The 18,968-nt window shown below is 42.0% G+C and overlaps 1 protein-coding gene across 22 annotated transcripts in view; it reads left to right on the top strand.

Moving 5' to 3' along the window:
* The first annotated feature begins 5,063 nt into the window (after positions 1-5,063).
* Positions 5,064-18,968, top strand: part of ARB2A (ARB2 cotranscriptional regulator A) — a 419,837-nt gene continuing 405,932 nt past the window's right edge. For all 22 annotated transcript variants that reach the window (XM_086413098.1, XM_086413086.1, XM_086413091.1 and 19 more), the window contains exon 1: positions 5,064-5,215. The gene's annotated coding sequence lies outside the window, so the exon portion shown is untranslated. The remainder of the gene's footprint in view (positions 5,216-18,968) is intronic.

Below are 18,968 nucleotides of genomic sequence, written 5' to 3'. Positions count from 1 at the left end.
GCATTCCAGGATGTCTGGCTCTAGGTGAGAGATCATACCATTTTGATTATCTGGGTTGTTAAGCTCTTTTTTGTACAGTTCTTCTGTGTATTCTTGCCACCTCTTCTTAATATCTTCTGCTTCTGTTATGTCCATACCATTTCTATCCTTTATTGTGTCCATCTTTGCATGAAAATTTCCCTTGGTATCTTCCATTTTCTTAAAGAGATCTCTAGTCTTTCCAGTTCTGTTGTTTTCCTCTATTACTTTGCACTGATCACTGAGGAAGGCTTTCTTATCTCTCCTTGCTATTCTTTGCTACTTGAATGCTACTCTGCATTCAAATGGATATATCTTTCCTTTTCTTTGCTTTTCACTTCTCTTCTTTTCACAGCTATTTGTAAAGCCTCCTCAGACAGCCTTTTGCTTTTCTGCATTTCTTTTCCTTGGGGATGGTCTTCATCACTGCCTCCTGTACAATGTCATGAACCTCCGTCCATAGTTCTTCAGGCTCTCTGTCTATCAGATCTAATCTCTTGAATCTATTTGTCATTTCCACTGTGTAATCATAAGGGATTTGATTTAGGTCATACCTGAATGGACTAGTGGTTTTCCCTACTTTCTTCAATTTAAGTTTGAATTTGGCAATAAGTAGTTCATGATCTGAGCCACACTCAGCTCCTGGTCTTGTTTTTGCTGACTGTGTAGAGCTTCTCCATCTTTGGGTGCAAAGAATATAATCAATCTGATTTCAGTATTGACCATCTGGTGATGTCCATGTGTAGAGTCTTCTCTTGTGTTGTTGTAAGAGGGTGTTTGCTCTGTTCAGTGTGTTCTCTTGGGAAAACTCTGTTAGGCTTTTCCCTGCTTCATTCTGTACTCCAAGGCCAAATTTGCCTGTTACTCCAGGTGTTTCTTGACTTCCTACTTTTGCATTCCAGTCCCCTATAATAAAAAGGACATCTTTTTTGGGTGTTAGTTCTAGAAGATCTTGTAGGTGTTCATAGAACCATTCAACTTCAGCTTCTTTAGCATTACTCGTTGGGGCATAGACTTGGATTACTGTGATACTGAATGGTTTGTCTTGGAAATGAACAGTGATCATTCTGTCATTTTTGAGATTGCATCCAAGTACTGCATTTTTTACTGTTTTGTTGACTATGATGGCTACTCCATTTCTTCTAAGGGATTCTTGCCCACAGTAGTAGATATAATGGTCATCTGAGTTAAATCCACCCCTCCAGCCCATTTTAGTTTGCTGATTCCTAAAATGTCGGCATTCACTCTTGCCATCTCCTGTTTGACCACTTCCAATTTGTCTTGATTCACGGACCTAACATTCCAGGTTCCTATGCAATATTGCTTTTTACAGCATTGGACTTTGCTTCTATCACCAGTCACATTCAGAACTGGGTGTTGTTTTTGCTTTGGCTCTGTCTCTTCATTCTTTCTGGAGTTATTTCTCCACTGATCTCCAGTAGCATATTGGGCACCTACCGAACTGGGGAGTTCATCTTTCAGTGTCTTATCTTTTTACCTTTTCAAACTGTTCATGGGGTTCTCAAGGAAAGAATGATGAAGTGGTTTGCCATTCCCTTCTTTAGTGGACCACATTTTGTCAGAACTCTCCACCATGACCGACTGTCTTGGGTGGCCCTATGTGGCATGGTTCATAGTTTCATTGAGTTAGACAAGGCATGGTTCATGTGATCAGATTGGTTAGTTTTGGTGACTGTGGTTTCCAGTCTGTCTGCCCTCTGATTGAGAAGGATAAGAGGTTTATGGAAGATTCCTGATGGGAGAGACTGACTGAGGGGGAATCGGATCTCTGATGGATCCATGTTCAGTGAATCTTTAATCCAATTTTATGTTGATAGGTGGGGCTGTGTTCCCTGCCTTTTATTTACCTGAGGCCAAACTATGGTGGAGGTAATGAAGATAATGGCGACCTCCTTCAAATGGTCCCATGCATTCACTGCTACACTCAGTGCCCCCAACCCTGCAGCAGGCCACCACTGACCTGTGCCTCTGCTTGAGACTCCTGGACACTCACGGGGAAGTCTGGGTCAGTCTCTTGTGGGGCCACTGCTCCTTTCTCCTGGGTCCTGGTTCACACCAGGTTCTGTTTGTGCCCTCGAAGAGTCTATTTCCCAGTCCTGTGTAAGTTCTGGCAGCTCTATGGTGGGTTAATGGCGACCTCCTCCAAGAAGGCTTATGCCATACCTGGATCTGCTGCATCCAGAGCCCCTGCCCCTGCGGCAGGCCACTGCTGACCGTACTTCGTCAGGAGACACTCAAACATGGTTCTGGCTCAGTCTCTGTGGGGTCTCTGGGTCCTGGTGTACATAGGTTTGTTGGAGCCCTCTAAGTGTCTCTGGCAGGAATGGAGTTTGATTTCTGTTAAGCTATGCTTTTCTTTAACTACTTTCCTGTCTTTTTAATTTGAGGCGTAATAGTTTTCTGACTTCAATTCTCTAAAGGATCTAAAAAGAGCTGTTGAATTTAGGTTTTTAGGCTTTTCTTTCTTGTCGTGAGGATAAGAATGCTGATTTTCAAGCTTCAAACTCTTTACATATTGGACTGGAAATCTCTAATTCACTCTAAACTGTGTTCTTTCCAATCATACTCCTGACTCACAAATATGGCTGGAAGGAAGGGAAAATTGTTTTGTCTCACCTTCTGCACCTTTTACTTCTATATGTTCCACACTTATTCTGTTACTTTGAGGTCCTTCAATGTCGCCTCATGAGTGGGAAGAAAAGGCTGTCATAGACTATGACCATGCTTCCCTCAGTAAAAATGTCCAGGTGCTGGTGTTTTCTGTCATCAAGTACTTTTGTACATTTTGTTCTGGAGGTTCACCCAAGTCCAGGAATTCCAACACTGCCATTCTCTGATACATGGGACAGATGCTCCAGCCAATATCTCTAACTTTCCATGCAGTCCCTCTTCTTGCAGCTTACTTCACACAACCTTATTCTACTGACTTGTTTGTTCCTTTCTGCTAGAGTTACTTCTCTCCCTTTCTTCAAAATAATTCTATCCTAGAGTTTGTGTCTCTCCATAAAGATACAGGAAATCCTAAGCCCAGTACCTCAGAATGTGACCTTACTTGGAATAAAGTCATCAGATAGGTAATCAGGTTAAAATGAGGTCACTGGGATGGGCCCTTATTTAATATGACTGACGTCCCTATAATAAGGAAATTTGGACACAGAGACAGCACACAGAGAGAATCTCATGTGAAACTAAAGAGATTGGGGTGATGTAGCTACAAGGCAAGGGGCATCAAAGATTGCCAGCATCCCTGTAGAAGCAAGGGAGAGGCAAGGAACAAATTCTTCCTTGTAGCCCTTGGAAGGAACCAACATTGGATGTACTTTGGTCTCAGACTTCTAACCTCCAGAGCTGTGAGGCAACACATTTCCATTGTTTAAGCCACCTGGTTTTAGGTACTTTCTTATGGCAGCCCTAGCAAATGAAAACACCTAGCCACATACCAACATGTCTACTAGTTGCTGGGAAAACTTAACAGTTATTATCTCTGTACTCTGTCAATGAAGAATACCAAGTCTCTTGTCTTCCAAGCAAGAGTTGGTAAATCATGTTTAGCATTGTCTTTTCCAAAACTCCAAATTATTGGCCAAGTTCCCATGCCTCACTCCAAAACTATTTCTTACCACCTTTTTCTTCAACAGCAGCTTGGGGTGGCCCAGTGTCAGATCATTCAGGATCTTATGGATGTATGAAAACAACTTTGGATTTTAATTTTAGTAGAGAACATCTTAAATGTTTTGAATAGGGAAGGAACAGATTCTAATTTTCTTTTTAAATGGATTTCTACAGTTGCCAACTGGAGACTAGATTGTACAGAGGTAAGAACAGAAGCATTTAGAACAGTCACTTTGAACACCCATTGAGGACCAGTGTAGAAGTTGTAGAAGTGGTGAGAACTGGTTAGATTTAGGATACCTTTTGAAGACAGAGCAAACCTATATGCAGGTCAGTAAGCAACAGTTAGAACTGGACATGGAACAACAGACTGGTTCCAAATAGGAAAAGCAGTACGTCAAGGCTGTATATTGTCACCCTGCTTATTTAACTTATATGCAGAATACATCATGAGAAACGGTGGGCTGGAAGAAGCACAAACTGGAGTCAAGATTGCCGGGAGAAATATCAATAACCTCAGATATGCAGATGACACCACCTTTATGGCAGAAAGTGAAGAGGAACTAAAAAGCCTCTTGATGAAAGTGAAAGAGGAGAGTGAAAAAGTGGGCTTAAAGCTCAACATTCAGAAAACTAAGATCATGGCATCTGGTCCCATCACTTCTGGGGAAACAGATGGGGAAACAGTGGAAACAGTCTCAGACTTTATTTTCTGGGGCTCCAAAATCACTGCAGATGGTGATTGTAGCCATGAAATTAAAAGACGCTTACCCCTTGGAAGAAAAGTTATGACCAACCTAGATAGCATACTGAAAAGCAGAGACATTACTTTGCCAACAAAGGTCCGTCTAGTCAAGGCTATGGTTTTTCCAGTGGTCATGTATGGATGTGAGAGTTGGACCGTGAAGAAAGCTGAGCGCCTAAGAGTTGATGCTTTTGAACTGTGGTGTTGGAGAAGAGTCTTGAGAGTCCCTTGGACTGCAAGGAGATCCAATCAGTCCTTTCTGAAGGAGATCAGCCCTGGGTGTTCTTTGGAAGGACTGATGCTAAAGCTGAAACTCCAATACTTTGGCCACCTCATGCGAAGAGTTGACTCTTCATTGGAAAAGACTCTGATGCTGGGAGGGATTGGGGGCAAGAGGAGAAGGGGACGACAGAGGATGAGATGGCTGGATGGCATCACAGACTCGATGGAAGTGAGTTTGAGTGAACTCTGGGAGGTGGTGATGGACAGGGAGGCCTGGCGTGCTGCGATTCACGAGGTCGCAAAGAGTAGGACATGACTGAGCGACTCAACTGAACTGAACTGAACTGAACAGCCCAGGGAACCAACCCAGCGACCGCGCCCCGCCCACTTCCGGCCGGGGCGCGGCCGTCGGCGTCGCGTGCGCGATGACGTTGCAGTCTCTAGCGGACCCCGGAAGTGCAACTTGAACTTGATCGGGGCGCGGATTCCCGAGAGGGAAAGTCATAACAACCGCACGAGGGAGTTCGACTGGCGAGCTGGAAGGCCACGCCTCCTCCCGCCTCCCCCCACAGCCCTGCAGCTGGGGGCAGAGTTCAGGTAGGACAAGCGTTTGCCGGCGTGCGAGCTCGCGGGGGGCAGGCCCGGGCAGGAATCAAGAGGAAGAGGCCGGCCCCTTGATTCATCCTGGGCGGGGGTCGCTGCCGCCGGAGGGGGCCGGAGGGTACCCGGGAGCCAAGTTGTGGTTCCTGCGCACCCCTCTGCCTTCTGCCCGGGACCTCGCCTATGGGCAGCTTAACTCCTGCTATTTCCATTTTCGATGCGGGGCAGAACACGTGTGTTCCCTGGCTGAGTCTCCTTCCACTTGGAGACTGTAGCGTAGTGGGCCTTCCTAAGCTTTCTCAGGTTGGGGGGTAGGGTGGAGGGGGATGCATTGCAGTTTTCTGGTTAAAGATTTTTCTATGAAAATTACCATCACCTGACAGACCTTTATCAGAAATCATTCGCTGCAGACGGAAGACTATGAAGTGCAGTTATAAAATGCTCTCAAAACTTGTAACTTGCACGAGCTCTGGTGGGACATTTCACTGGGATGCGTTCGTAATTGAAGACTTCTGACTTTGAAATAAAGTTAGGTATATTTTGGAGTCGGTCTTCTCTTTCCCTCATCCAGAGATTTAACATATTCGTCTAGAGCTCCGGAGTGTGTATTCGTTGTGCCAAGTAATTGGTTAGTTTTTGACTATCTTGCATTTGTCTATTTCCCCAAATCCTCTCAAAAGTTCCAAAGGGAAAAATCCTCTGGTTTTTCAGGCTACCATGTGCCTTATACCATTTACCAAAATGCGTGAAATATCCATTTCACGGTAACTTTTGTCTTAAAGCTTTGTTAGAGATACATTCTTCGTGTTTATTCTTTATCCCTCATTGCGAGGAACAGATACACTGTATTTATTTAATGTATTTAGAAAACGAACGTCAAAAGGGGACGACAGAGGATGAGATGGTTGGATGGCACCACCAACTCCATGGACATGAGTTTGAGCAAGCTCCGGGAGTTGGTGATGGACAAGGAAGCCTGGAGTGCTGCGTCCATTGGGTTGCAAAGAGTCAGACACGACTGAGGGACTGACTGAACTGAACTGAGTTAGAAAGTAAGTCAGGGAGCAGTTTTTTGACATGCTGCTACCAGGCTTCTATCTGACTCTTCAACTAAGTGTTCCTTCAACTTAAGGGTGAGCCTAAACCAGGGATACTGGATGTCTTTGAGGCAGTGGCTACTACAATGCTGGTACCAAAGTCAAGAGGGCAATATGACCTATGAAACTGTAAACATCTATCCAGTCATTCAATTAACAGATATTCATTGGCCACCTTTAGTGTGCTGGGTAGCGTTCTAGGTGCTGGGTTTCCAATAGCAAACGAAGAGGCCATCTTTGTGTTGAAATTTACATTGTGGATAGAGAAGGACAATTAGCAAATAAATATGTCAGGTAGTTATAACAGCTATGAAGAAAAATAAAGCACACTGAGGGGAGACAGAAGGATGGAGCATGCTCTTTTAAATAGGGTGGTCAGTGTCAGCCTCTTTGATAAGAGGACTTTTGAGTAGAGATCTGGATGAAATCAGAAAGTGAGCTCTGGAGGTATGTGGTATGTGTTTCAGGCTAGGAAAAGAAATATATTTGGTATATCTTGAAATATCTTGGAATAGCAAGGATCTAGGCATGCAGTCATCAGTGTTTAAAATTCTCAAGAATATTTATTCAGTGATTTGTGTGACCATAAGTGATCTTTTTTATTGACAGCCTATTTTTCTCAGCTTTCCCCTACAGTCCTCTATGAGGAGAATCTGATGTCTCCAGATATGTAGAGATGTTTCCAGGCTCGCATTAGCATATTTACATAACTTGTCCTGTTTTAGGATCAAATTGGGTTTGTACAGTGGCCATGGGTAACTGAGTAGTGAGTGAAAAAAGCTAACTTATGTCAACTTTTCATTCTTTTTTCTCTAAAATTGTAGTAAAATACACATAACATAAAATCAGTCATTTTAACCATTTTTAAGTGTACACTTCAGTGGCATCAAGTATTAATACATTCACATTGTTATGCAGCTGTCACTACCATCCATTTCCAGAATTTTTTATCTTCCCCAAGCAAAACTCCATTCCCATTAAACATTTCCCATTCTCCCTCTTCTCAGCCCTGGGCAACCATTAGTCTACTTTCTTTCTCTCTGAATTTTGTTTCTGCTCTAGATATCTCATGTAAGTGGAACCATATGCCGTTTGTCCCTTTGTGACTGGCTTATTTTGTTCAGCATAGTGCCTTCAAAGTTCATGTATGGTGTAGCATGTTCAATGTTCTTCCTTTTTTAAGGCTGAATAATATTCTCTTGCATATATAGACTACAATTTGTTTATCTGTTCATTTGTCTGTGAATACTGTGTTGCTTCCACCTTTTGGCTATTGCGGATAATGCTGCTGTGAACACGAGTGTGCAAATATCTATTTTAGTCTCCTGCTTTCATTTCTTTTGGTTATATACCCAGAAGTGGAAGCGTTGGATTATGTGCTAATTCTGTATGTAATTGTTTAGAAATTGCCATCCTGCTATCCACAATGGCTGCACTGTTTTACCTTCCTACTGGCGGTGCAGAGGTTTCATTTTCTCTGCATCCTCACCAACAGTTCTCCATAGCCTCGCCAGGCATATTTTCTCTCTTAAAAAAAAAAAAAATAATAATAATAGTCCTCCTAATGGGTATGAAGTAATACCTCAGTGGTTTTGATTTTCCTAATGATTGGTAATATTAAGTGTCTTTTAATCTGCTTTTTGGCCATATTTTTATGTCCTTCTTTGGAGCACTGTTCATTCATTTCACGATCTATTTTTTGTTTGTTTGTTTGTTTTTGGCTGTGGCACACAGCTTGCAGCATCTCAGTTCCCCAGCCAGGGACTGAACTCAGGCTATGGCAATGAAAGTCTGGAATTCTAACCACGAGGCCACCCAGGAACTCCCCTTAAGGTCTGATCTTAATAGAAAATTTTGCAGGTTTTTTGGCAAATTTTTTTAAGGGTTGAGAAAGCAGCCACCTTGTCTTCTGTTACTTTTTTAACCTTAAAATGCTATAATTATCAAAACTTAAATTCTCTATAGACCAAGTACCTGTAGTAATTCCAAACTTAGAAGTAAAAGAAACCGTGAAATACCTTTTATAACAATGAATGAACGTCTGGGTATCAGACTGTGATGAAAAGTTCGGAAAAGCCGAAGATCATCTTGACCTGCTTTGATTCTTTCCTCTTTTTCTTTAGATGGGAAGGAATATATTGATCAGCTGACTGTGGCTCTGAAGTAGATCGCTCTTGTGTTGTTGTTTCTGGTAGCTGAGAAGAGCAGGAAACGAGAGAAAAATGATGAAGAAACAGAGAAAAGACGTGTTAGGTAGCAGTTGGATGTGGCTAGATGGAGAATAGCAAAGGAGTTCAGTGACATTAAGGGACTAAGCCCTGGAACTGACAGGAGAAGACAGGGGACCTGGCAACAAAATGACAGAAAGTGATCCAGCTCCACAGACTGGAAGGGGCTGGGGACAGGGTGGGAGTGCAAATCACGGCTGCATTTCAGCCACACCTACTGTATACCAGGTCCAGTTCAGTCCAGTTCCAGTTCAGTCGCTCAGTCGTGTCCGACTCTTTGCAACCCCATGAACCACAGCACGCCGGGCCTCCCTGTCCATCACCAACTGTATGCTGCTGCTGCTGCTGCTGCTAAGTCGCTTCAGTCGTGTCTGAGTCTGTGCGACCCCATAGACGGTAGCCCACCAGGCTCCCCCGTCCCTGGGATTCTCCAGGCAAGAACACTGGAGTGGGTTGCCATTTCCTTCTCCAATGCAGGAAAGTGAAAATGAAGTCGCTCAGTCGTGTCTGACTCTTAGCGACCTCGTGGACTGCAGCCCATGAGGTGGCTCCGTCCATGGGATTTTCCAGGCAAGAGTACTGGAGTGAGTTGCCATTGCCTTCTCTGCGCCAACTGTATACCAGGTAACATATGTCAATTCATCTGGTTCAATGCTTAGTATTTGGAGGGTGTGCGATGTATACAGCCCACAGAAATAAACTTAAGTTGTTCAGACCGTATATCATATCATTTCCAGCCATAGAGCAGTGAGGTTTAATTGAGTAATTTAATGACTAATTTTGTAGTTTAACAGTGTTCAGCATTGTTAAAAATTATTTTTAATTTATCCGTTTAAGAAAGGAAGGACTTTTTATTTTTAGTGCAAGATAATGCATCTTAAAAAAAAACCAAAAAACTGTTGAATGTTTTTTACACTGCTGCTGCTACTGCTAAGTCACTTCAGTTGTGTCCGACTCTGTGGGACCCCCTAGACGGCAGCCCACCAGGCTCCCCTGTCCCTGGGATTCTCCAGGCAAGAACACGAGCTCGTTGCCATTTCCTTCTCCAGTGCATGAAAGTGAAAGTGAAGTCACTCAGTCGTGTCCGACTCTTCTCGACCGCAAGGACTGCAGCCTACCCCAGGCTCCTCCGTCCATGGGATTTTCCATGCAAGAGTACTGAAGTGGGTTGCCATTGCCTTCTCCAGTTTTTTACACTCAGATCAGATCAGATCAGATCAGTCGCTCAGTCGTGTCCGACTCTTTGCGACTATCATTTATTAAATACTTTTTGGGTACTGCATTTAGCTATTTAAGTTATAAAGCTTATTTAAGTTAATTACTATGCTTTGATTTAAAGTGCTGAATGAAAAATTGTACCACACTCTTGCGTATCATTCTATGAATTTGCTACGGATGAGGTAGCAGATGACTGACTTGCTTAACATTTCACAGCTAAACTAAAGATAATTTAGAGGTAGCAGTGCTCTGCTACTTAATCTGATATTGTGTTCTTGTCTCCTTTTTTGGAGAATGGTTCATTTTTGCTATATAGATACTGCAATATAGATAACAGATAATTTTTGCTGTAGAGAAAAATATCACTGTGAAGACAGATCATTGAAGCAAAGCATTTATTCTATGTTTCTATTTCTTTATAGCAGATTGGATATTAATTTCAGGTGTAGTCTAGGTTGATCATATACTTAGGGTTGATTTGCTTAGTGGTTAGAGAGGCGTTGATAAGACTAAGACTGTGGATTTGGGCCTCTTAAGACCCTTTAGTAGCTAATTAAGGAAATGATAGCAACTAGTACCCAACAGTATAACTGCTAATGGCTATGGATGTGGCTGGTTTTCCTATCCCCTGCTCATCATTGCCATCATATGTGATACGGTGTAAGAAGGCAGCAGGGAAGATACTATATGTGGCTCAACAGACGCAGTACTTCTATTTAAAAAAAAAATTCAGAGTTAATATCCAACGTAATGAAGGAGTGTGATATCTTTTTCATCTGAAAAGCATAACTTAGTATTGTGTGCTTTGTTTAGAACATGGAACAAGCTAGACATGTGACCAAAATTATAACTCAAGGTAAAGCAGTTAAGAAACTAAAAAGTTTGATTAATTAATAACTGAGATATTCTCTTGACTTGAATTACCCCATTCTTCTTGATATCATGTCTTTGTCTATACTATGGAAGTGACTCTTACAGTAACTCAAGTAGTTTGGGAAATAATTAATCATCACAGTTCATTTGTCTTAATACCCATTAATGTAGTTGAAGTATTTATCTTGAGTTGTCAGATCCAGGAATTGGTTGGTCAACAAGAGAGGAAGGATCAGATCAGGAAAGCAGGGGAAGTACTGGCAGAAAAGAAAGGGGGTCTGTCAACAGGTATTATAGCTGAACAGGGATTGGACTCTTATCTCAAAAGTGATGGGAAGAAGTGGGGAGATACAGGAACAGGAAAAGGCCCAAGATCTACATGAACTGAAATATGAGGCAAGGAAAACTGGGAAATAGTCAGGCAGGGTCTCAGTTATCTGAATCAGTAAAAGATGGATGCCTAGTCATAAGGCAGTCTGGATCCCATACTTGAGGATCTTATGTGCTGGTTGGGATGTCTGCTATAAAGACAAGATTTAGCAAAATGTTTTGTATTATGAAAGAAGTACGTGTGGGATGGTATAGGAGAGGCGCAGTGCCTTACCTGGGGTTTTTGAAAGACTTGGTGGAGACAATGATACCTAAGGTGAAAACTTAAGAATAAGTCATTTAAAAATAAAGTGAAAAAGCTTTCTAAACAGAAGAAATAGCTGTCAGCTGTGTGGTATTTTTTAAAAACTAAGAGAAATTTGCAAATACTCGAGCAGAAAGTTTAATTGTTACGAGAGATGGAGTTGGTGAAACAGATAGGAATCAAGTCATGGAGGGAGAGGCACAGGATATGAGAAGGCTTGTATATTTTGATAAGGGTTCTGGACTTGCCTCTGTAGCCAACAGAAACTATTGAGTGGTTTCTCTTCTCTCCTGTGTGACAAAGAATTTAGCTTTGCCCCAAAAGAGGCCTGGTTTTTGCCCTCAGTTTCTGGATGGTTTCTTGGTTTGCTTGGGGATTTTGGATCACATGTCTAACAGTATGATTTAGAGTGGAGGCTGCCCATAGCCAGAAAGACTATGTGACTTAGTGTAGGGCCTTTGACTCCCTTGGGATCAGTTGACATTGAAACTGACATCAGCTATGTAAGCAGTCAGTCAATCATGCCTATGCAATGGAGACTTCCCCGACCCCAGCCCACCCTCAAAAAAAACAACTCTGAACACCACGTTTCCTGCAAGCTCTCCAGGTTGGCAGTAGTCTGTGCATATTATGCCATATAGTTAGCAGAGAGTAACATCCAAAACTTCACAGAGGGACTTGCCAGGAGGGTCAGTGGTAAAGAATCTGCCCGCCAATGCAGGAGACGTGGGTTCCATCCCTGGGTCAGGAAGATCCCCTGGAGAAGGAAGTGGCAACCCACTCTAGTATTCTTGCTTGGAGAATCCCATGGACAGAGGAGCTTGGTGGATTACAGTCCATGGGGCTGCAAAAGAGTCAGACATGACTTAGTGACTAAACAACAACACAGCTTCACAGAAGACATCAGAAGCTGTGTGTTTGTACTCTCAACTTTGTCCTGTATGCTTTTTTCCATTCCCTGACTTTAATCATGCTTAAACCATAGTCATGAGTATAAAAATTTTTCAGTGAGTTATTTACGTCTTCTAGAGAATTATCAGGCCTGAATGGACTTTGGGAATCCTGTGCACTTGTAATCGGCATTAGGAGTGAAGGTAATCTCTTGTGTGGACTGTTGCATCAAACTCTATAGTTGGCCAAAGCCTTTCACATCTCCTTTCTCTGCCTCTTCCTTCCTCTGATTAGGAACAAAAATGGCTTTAGCATTTGAACGCAGGGCCGAATGAACTGATGATGTTGAAGTAACCTCTCTTCTAAGATTGAGGCTGTTTGGAAAAGTATCAAGAATGTTGTAACACAAATGGGTCTAAACGTGACATCCCCTGATACTTTCTAATTGCTATGGAGTCAGTTGCATCTCTCAAAGTACATAATTTGAAGCTCTAACCCCACCAAAGTAATTAAGGTTAAATGAGCTTATGTGGGTAGGATCCTGATCTGATAGGATTCGTGTCTTGATACCTGAAACCTCACTTGATTTCTCTCTCTACCATGTTAGAACACAGCAAACAGGTGGCTGTCTAAAAGCCAAGAAGAAAGTTCTCACCAAAAGCAACCCTGTCAGACGTTGATCTGTGATTTCTAGCCTCCAGGACTGTGAGAAAATAAAGTCCTCTGTTTGAACCAGCTGGTATTTTGTTATGGCAGCTGGAGCAGAGTAATATACTAATTTATGATCTTTTTTTTTTTTTTTTTTTCTTAATCAGCGATTAGGTTTCATGTGCTCTAGCGGAGGAATGTTAGGAGTTCGATGAACTCAGTTTTTCTTGAGTTCAGTTACTCAGTCGTGTCCGACTCTTTGCGACACCATGGACTGCAGCACTCCAGGCCTCCCTGTCCATCGCCAGCTCCCAAAGCTTGCTCAAACTCATGTCCATCTAGTTGGTGATGTCATACAACCATCTCATCCTCTGTCTTCCCCTTCCTCTCCTGCCTTCAATCTTTCCCAGCATCAGGGTCTTTTCCAGTGAGTCAGTTCTTTGCATCAGGTGGCCAAAGTATTGGAGTTTCAGCTTCAGCATCAGTCCTTCCCGTGAATATTTCAGGACTGATTTCTTTTAGGATTGACTTGGATCACCTTGAAGTTAAGGTACTCTCAAGAGTCTTCTCCAACACCACAGTTCAAAAGCATAAATTCTTTGGCACTCAGCTATCTTAATAGTCCAGCTCTCACATCCATACATGACTACTGGAAAAACCATAGCCTTGACTAGACAGATCTGGGTGGCAGAGTAATGTCTCTGCTTTTTAATATGCTGTCTAGGTTGGTCATAGCTTTTCTTCCAAGGAGCAAGTGTCTTTTAATGTCATGGCTGCAGTCACCATCTGCAGTGATTTTGGAGCCCAGAAAAATAAAGTGTGTCACTGTTTCCGTTATTTCCCCATCTATTTGCCAAGAAGTGATGGGACCACATGCCATGATCTTAGTTTTCTGAATGTTGAGTTTTAAGCCAACTTTTTCACTGTCTTTTTTCACTTTTATCAAGAGGCTCTTTAGTTCTTCTTCGCTTTCTGCCTTAAGTGTGGTATCATCTGCATATCTGAGGTTATTGATATTTCTTCTGGCAATTTTGATTCCAGCCTGTGCTTCTTCCAGCGCAGTGTTTCTCATGATATTCTCTGCATACAAGTTAAATAAGCAAGGTGAGAATATACAACCTTGATGTACTTATTTTCCTATTTGGAACCAGTCTGTTGTTCCATGTCCAGTTTTAACTGTTGCTTCTTGACCTGCATACAGATTTCTCAGAAGGCCGGTCAGGTGGTCTGGTATTCCCATCTCTTTCAGAATTTTCCATAGTTTATTGTGAATCACACAGTCAAAGACTTTGGCTTAGTCAACAAATCAGAAATAGTTGTTTCTCTGGACCTCTTGCTTTTTCCATGATCCAGTGGATGTTGGCAATTTGATCTCTGATTCCTGTGCCATTTCTAAATCAAGCTTGAACATTTGAAAGTTCTCGGTTCACGTATTGTTGAAGGCTGGCTTGGAGATTTTTGAGTATTACTTTGCCAGCGTGTGAGATGAGTGCAATTGTGCGGTAGTTTGAACAGTCCTTGACATTGCCTTTCTTAGTGATTGGAATGAAAAGTGACCTTTTCCATTCCTGTGGCCACTGCTGAGTTTTCCTAATTTGCTGGCATATTGAGTGCAGCACTTTTCACAGAATCATCTTTTAGGATTTGAAATACCTCAACTGGAATTCCATCACCTCCACTAACTTTGTTCGTAGTGGTGCTTTCTAAGGCCTGCTTGACTTCACACTCCAGGATGTCTGGCTCTAGGTGGGTGGTCACACCATTGTGGTTTTGTGGGTCATGAAGATCTTTTTTGTACAGTTCTGTGTATTCTTGCCACCTCTTCTTAATATCTTCTGCTTTTGTTAGGTTAGTACCATTTCTGTCCTCTATTGGGCCCATCTTTGCATGAAATGTTCCCTTGGTATCTCTAATTTTCTTGAAGAGATCTCTAGTCTTTTCTATTCTCTTGTTTTCCTCTTATTTCTTTGCATTGAATGCTGAGGAAGGCTTTCTTATCTCTCCTTGCTATTCTGTGGAACTGTGCATTCAAATGGGTATGTTTTTCCTTTTCTGCTTTGCCTTCGCTTCTCTTCTATTCACAGCTATTCGTAAGGCCTCCTCAGACAGCCATTTTGTCTTTTTGGACTTCTTTTCCTTGGGGATGGTCAAGGGAACCATGCAGGAACAAGACGTTCCCTGTCTCCTTTACAATGTCACAAACCTCCGTCCGTAGTTCATCAGGCACTCTGTCTATCAGATCTAATCCCTTGAATCTGTTTGTCACTTCCACTGTATAATCATAAGGGATTTGATTTAGGCCACATCTGAATGGTCTAGTGGTTTTCCTTACTTTGTTCAATTTAAGTCTGAATTTGGCAATAAGGAGCCATGATCTGAGCCACAGTGAGCTCCTGGTCTTGTTTTTGCTGACTGTATAGAGCTTCTCCATCTTTGGGTGCAAAGAATATAATCAATCTGATTTCAGGATTGACCATCTGGTGATGTTCATATGTGGAGTCTTCTCCTGTGTTCTTGGAGGAGGATGTTTGCTATGACCTCTGCATTCTCTTGGCTTCATTTTGTACTCCTAGGCCAAATTTTCCTGTTATTCCAGGTATCTCTTGACTTCCTACGTTTGCATTCCAGTCCCCTGTGATGAAAAGGACATCTTTTTGGTGTGTTAGTTCCAGAAGGTCTTGTAGATCTTCAAGAACCATTCAACTTCAACTTCTTCAGTGTTACTGGTTAGGGCATAGACTTGGATTACTGTGATATTGAATTGTTTGCCTTGGAAATGAACAGAGATCATTCTATCGTTTTTGAGATTGCAACCACGTACTGCATTTCAGACTCTTTTGTTGACTATGAGGGCTACTCCATTTCGTCTAAGGGATTCTTGCCCATGATAGTAGATATAATGGTTATCTGAGTTAAATTCCCCCATTCCCGTTCATTTTAGTTCACTAATTCCTAAAATGTTGATGTTCACTCTTGCCTTCTCCTCTTTGACTACTTCCAATTTGTCTTGATTCATAGACCTAACATTCCAGGTTCCTATACAGTATTGCTCTTTACAGCATCAGACTTTACATCCACCACCAGTCACATCCACAGCTGGACGTTGTTTTTGCTTTAGCTCCTTCTCTTCATTCTTTCTGGTTTTATTTCTCCACTCTTCTCTAACAGCATATTGGGTACCTACCAACCTGAGGAGTTCATCTTTTAGTGTCCTATTTTATTGCCTTTTCATACTGTTCATGGTGTTCTGAAGGTAAGGTACTGAAGTGGTTTGGCATTGCCTTCTCCAGTGGACCACGTTTTGTCAGAAATCTCCATCATGACCCGCCTGTCTTGGGTGGCCTTACACAGCATGGATCATAGTTTCATTGAACTAGACAAGGCTGTGGTCCATGTGATCACTTAGAATTTTCTGTGATTATGGTTTTCATTCTTTCTGCCCTCTGAGGGATAAGGATAGGAGGCTTATCCTTAGACCCTCTTTATAGTTGAATCACCTGAAATTGCTCAAAAATTTGAAAGAATTTGATCAGAGAGACCTTCAAGAGAACTTACAGTTTATATACCATCTAAAATGATTGAGCAAAAAAGTTGGTACATGAAAGTAGAAGAAAGGAAGAAGGAAGAATGAAATGAAAAGTAATAGATGGTAGGGTCTTTCCTGTAGATTGGATTGTGGTCTGATTTATACAGGATGACTCTAGGTTTGGTTCTAAGATTCGGCAAATTTGGTCTCACTGGAGACAGTTGTGGACCTCTTCTCCCCAGCAGGAAAGCATTTTTAATCTGTATTTTGTTCTTTCAGGATATTTTCCTACTTTTTTCTAGGTGACTCATATGATAAAATCAATTCATGCTAATATATTTCACAGGTAATTATGATAAAAGTATTATTTTTTGCAGATATTATTTCATTTTGAAGCAGTGTGAGTGATTATAATGGTGAAAATTTCATCTGCCTTAGGAACACTGCAAGTACTTCTAACAAACTAGATGATTCCATTTTATTATTCAGAATAAGCTATTTATTTAAAACAGTTTATTTATTCTGAATATTTTTCCTCAATAAAAAAACATGTATAATTATTTTTATCCAAACAAGCATATGTGTTTGTGTTTCTGACTGTTCCAGTTTAAAATATAAGGTTTTTCTCTCTTTCTCTTTCAACAAAAAAAAGACTTAGAGCCAGATCAATCCCTAACACTGAAAATGAGTTTTTAAAGCTAATATCCCTTTATTTTTAAAATCCAAAAACAGTGGGAGAAAGCAGTGTTTTTATTTTGGTAAATCCAAAAGAAGCTCCTTCCCCATGTGGAAAATAAATTATTGCTGAATTGGAAAATCAGTAAGCAATGTAGTCAGTGATAATGAAAATAAATGAATCTGGGAGCTAAAGTGATGTGCAGTAGTTCGCTGGGAATTTGAATATATGTTGTCTATTGCCGTGTAACAAGTTATCTTAAAATTTAGCAGCTAAAATGAAGAACATCTGTTATCTGCATGTTCTCTTAGGGTCAGGTATTTAGGAGCAGCTTAGCTAGGTTCCTGTGGCCCAGACAGGAAAGAATCTACCTGCAGTGTGGAAGACCCGGGTTTAATCCTTGGGTCGGGAAGATCCCCTGGAGGAGGGCATGGCTACCTGCTGCAGTATTCTTGCCTGGAGAATCCGTTACATCAAGGAGCCTGGTGGGCCACAGTCTGGGGTCGAAAAGACTCAGACATGACTGAGCGACTAACACTTTAACTTTTCACTTAGCTAGGTTCTTGTTTGGGATCTCTCGAAGGGTTGGAATTTCAGTGTCAGCTGGGGCTGCCGTCATCTGTAGTCTAACCTGGTCTGAATCATGTGCTTGCAACGTGCGCCCCTGTGGCTGTTGGCAGGAAGCTTCCCTCACTCACCCCACGGGCCCCGCTCTCCATAACGGCTGCTCACAACACGGTTTTCTCAAGAGTGAATGATCCTTGAGAAGGATGGAAGCCACAGTCTCAGAAGAGTGATACTGTCGCTTCTCCTGTTCACTGTTGGTCATACACATCAGCTCTGGTCGGTGTGGGAGGTTACTTCATGGAGGCATGACTCCTAAGAGAGGAAGGCTGCCTGCCACTGTCCGCCCCCCAGCCTGCAGGGGTTCCTGTCCTTTCCCCCAATCCCCATATACAGCGCGCTCACCGCTTCCCAAGGCCATCACATGTCTCATTCTATGACGGTATCATCTTGAAGTCCAGAACCACATCATCTAAGGCAGGTCCAGGTGTAGGTGGGCTTCCTTGAAGGTCACTCCTTCAGCATAGCTTCTTGAGTTCACTCATTTCCACTTGTCTCTGCTCACCCATCTGCCCCACCTCCCAAAATACAGTGGGGGGTCAGGCACAGGGTAACTTCTGTAGACATTCTTGTTTCTTAAGGGGGAAAATGGGAGACGCAAAGGCATCACTGGCTCATAGCATTTCTGAAATCCAGATGGGCAGTATTGATAGGGCTCAAGCCTGGGCGTTGTTATCCATGTTTACAGCTTTGCTGTCTGTGCTCTTGGTCTTACCTCTTTTTTTTTTTTTTCCATAAAATATAGTAGGTGCTTGTAGGTGAGTGGTTTTCTCCGTCTACTTCCTACCAGTAAAACTGTAGGGTCCAAAAAACTCTTTTCATTTAAGATGTATTAAATCTTTTAAATATTAAATTAAAAGATGTATTGAAAATCCTGTATACATCTTGTGGATATTCTGTAAATTCTATTGAGATGTGAATTCTATTGAGGTGCATTTATTTAGTTAGACAAACGCCACAACTACACCTTTTTCTTAAAAGCTAAATCCTTATATACTTCAGGCTCTTGCGTATTAGGCTGAAGGACAATGACCATAAGCTTTCTATAAGCTTTATTGTTTGAGAGAATCAGTAAGGCACACTCTACTCTCTTGAAAGGGCCTTTTGTCTGACTGACTAATATTCTAAGGTGTCACCTTTAATGTATTGATACATTAGTATTTAACACTCAGCTTCATCTTTGAACCATGTTTTCCTGGTAGTGTCCTCGATTTGCTTAGAAGACATTTCTCACTCAGCGTCATTTGTCTTCTGGAGAGGAATTTTTTCTCTTTTTAATAGACTTTATTTTCTAGAACAGTTCTAGGTTCACAGCAGAGTTGAGTGGAGAGTTCA

Source organism: Bos grunniens, chromosome 7 (assembly GCF_055505025.1).
Source record: "Bos grunniens cultivar Pamir isolate PY7600 chromosome 7, Bosgru_T2T1.0, whole genome shotgun sequence".
NCBI lineage: Eukaryota > Metazoa > Chordata > Mammalia > Artiodactyla > Bovidae > Bos > Bos grunniens.
This window is presented reverse-complemented; position numbering and strand designations above follow the sequence as displayed.